The sequence below is a fragment of the Mandrillus leucophaeus genome, unplaced genomic scaffold (assembly GCF_000951045.1).
Source record: "Mandrillus leucophaeus isolate KB7577 unplaced genomic scaffold, Mleu.le_1.0 Scaffold1259, whole genome shotgun sequence".
Classification (NCBI taxonomy): domain Eukaryota; kingdom Metazoa; phylum Chordata; class Mammalia; order Primates; family Cercopithecidae; genus Mandrillus; species Mandrillus leucophaeus.
The window spans coordinates 129,255-131,725 of record NW_012100976.1 but is presented as its reverse complement, the minus strand read 5'-3'; the positions used below and the strand labels follow the sequence as shown (position 1 = coordinate 131,725).

At 59.5% G+C, this 2,471-nt stretch overlaps 1 pseudogene across 1 annotated transcript in view; it reads left to right on the top strand.

The window, feature by feature from the left end:
• The first annotated feature begins 571 nt into the window (after positions 1 to 571).
• LOC105533527 overlaps positions 572 to 2,471 on the top strand; it is a 125,118-nt pseudogene continuing 123,218 nt past the window's right edge. The window contains exons 1-4 of the transcript XR_001005125.1: positions 572 to 702; positions 833 to 1,102; positions 1,348 to 1,623; positions 2,225 to 2,468. The product of XR_001005125.1 is annotated as a class I histocompatibility antigen, Gogo-B*0103 alpha chain-like (transcript). The remainder of the gene's footprint in view (positions 703 to 832; positions 1,103 to 1,347; positions 1,624 to 2,224; positions 2,469 to 2,471) is intronic.

Sequence of the window (2,471 nt, the reverse complement as noted above, 5' to 3'; positions counted from 1 at the left end):
GGGGCCAAAGTCACATTTTTTACCGATTAGAATCCTGATCATTCAGGGGTTACCAAGAGTCTGCTACTCACTGTAGTTAATAAACAGAGCAAACTGGTCTCTATTCTATCTCATGCACTCAGGCACAACTTTTCCGGGTTTAAAAACAAAAAAAAACACCTGTCTCTACACCTCTATCCCCAGGAGGAGCTCACTCTCTGGCGCCAAGCTCCCTGGGGTGAGTTTTCTTCTAGAAGAGTCCAGGGGAACAGGTAAGGAGTGGGAGGCAGGGAACCCAGTTCTGGGATGGGGATTCCGGGATGAAAACTGAAGAGGGATGGGGCCCATGACGAGGGTTTCTCCCTGGTTTCTCAGACGGTTCTTGGGCCAAGACTGAGGGAGACATTGAGACAGAGGCTTGGCACAGGAGGAGCGGGGTCAGGGCGAAGTCCATGGCCCCAGGCGTGGCTCTCAGGGTCTCAGGCCCCAAAGGCTGAGTATTGATTGGGGAGGCCCAGCGTTGGGGATTCCCCATCTCCACAGAGTTTCTCTTCTCCCTCTCCCAACCTATGTAGGGTCTTTCTTCCTGGATTCCCTGTTCTGAAGTCCCCGCGAACCCATTGGGACTCAGATTCTCCCCAGACCCCAAGGATGGGGTCATGGCGTCCCGAACCCTCCTCCTACTGCTCTCGGGGACCCTGGCCCTGACCGAGACCTGGGCGGGTGAGTGCGGGATCCAGAGGGAAATGGCCTCTGCGAAGAGGAGCGAGGGGCCCGCGCAGCTGGGGCGCAGGACCCGGGGAGCCGCGCCAGGAGGAGGGTCGGGCGGGTCTCAGCCTCTCCTCGCCCCCAGGCTCCCACTCCATGAGGTATTTCAGCACCGCCGTGTCCCGGCCCGGCCGCGGGGAGCCCCGCTTCATCTCCGTGGGCTACGTGGATGACACGCAGTTCGTGCGGTTCGACAGCGACGCCGCGAGTCCGAGGATGGAGCCGCGGGCGCCGTGGGTGGAGCAGGAGCGGCCGGAGTATTGGGAAGAGGAGACACGGAACACCAAGGCCCACGCACAGACTGACAGAGTGAACCTGCGGACCCTGCTCCGCCACTGCAACCAGAGCGAGGCCGGTGAGTGACCCCGGCCCGGAGCACAGGTCACGACCCTTCCCCATCCGCACGGACCGCCCGGATCCCCCCGAGTCTCCGGGTCCGAGATCCGCCCCGAGGCCGCGGGACCCGCCCAGACCCTCGACCGGGGAGAGCCCCAGGCGCCTTTACCCGGTTTCATTTTCAGTTTAGGCCAAAATCCCCGCAGGTTGGTCGGAGCGGGGGCGGGGCTCGGTGGGCGGGGCTGACCGCGGAGGCGGGGCCAGGGTCTAACACCCTCCTGATAAAGTATGGCTGAGACTTGGGGCTGGATGGGCGCCTCCTCCGCGGTTATGAACAGCACGCCAAAGATGGCAAGGATTACATCGCACTGAACGGGGACCTGCGCTCCTGGACCGCAACAGACACGGCTGCTCAGATCACCAAGCGCAAGTGGGAGGCAGGGGAATTTGCAAAGCAGGTCAGGGCCTACCTGGAGGGCATGTACGTGGGGTGGCTCCGCAGACACCAGGAGAACGGGAAGGAGACGCTGCAGCGCGCGGGTGCCAGGGGGCAAGGGACGCCTCCCTGATCGCCTATAGATCTCCCGGGCTGGCCTCCCACAAGAAGGGAGGGAAAATGAGACCAACACTAGAATGTCGAACTCCCTCTGGTCCTGAGGGAGAAGAATCCTCCTGGGTTTCTTTCCAGATCCTGTACCAGAGAATGACTTTGAGGGTCTACCTTGCTCTCTGATACAATTAAGGGATGAAATCTCTGAGGGAATGAAGGGAAGACAATCCCTGGAATACTGATCAGGGGTTCCCTTTGACACCGGCAGCAGCCTTGGGCCCCGTAACTTTTCCTCTCAGGCCTTGTTCTCTGCTTCACATTCAATGTGTGTAGGAGTCTGAGTCCAGCTCTTCTGAGTCCCTCAGCCTCCCCTCAGGTCAGGACCAGAAGTCGCTGTTCCTTCCTCAGGGACTAGAATTTTCCACGGAATAGGAGATTATCCCAGGTGCCTGTGTCCAGGCTGGTGTCTGGGTTCTGTGCTCCCTTCCCCACCCCAGGTGTCCTATCCATTCTCAGGAGGGCCACATGCGTGCTGCTGGAGTGTCCCATAAGAGATGCAAAATGCCTGAATTTTCTGACTCTTCCCGTCAGATCCCCCCACAACACATGTGACCCACCATTCCATCTCTGACTATAAGGCCACCCTGAGGTGCTTGGCCCTGGGCTTCTACCCTGTGGAGATCACACTGACCTGGCAGTGGGATGGGGAGGACCAGACTCAGGACATGGAGCTTGTAGAGACTAGGCCCGCAGGGAATGGAACCTTCCAGAAGTGGGCAGCTGTGGTGTGCCTTCTGGAGAGGAACAGAGATATACGTGCCATGTACAGCATGAAGCA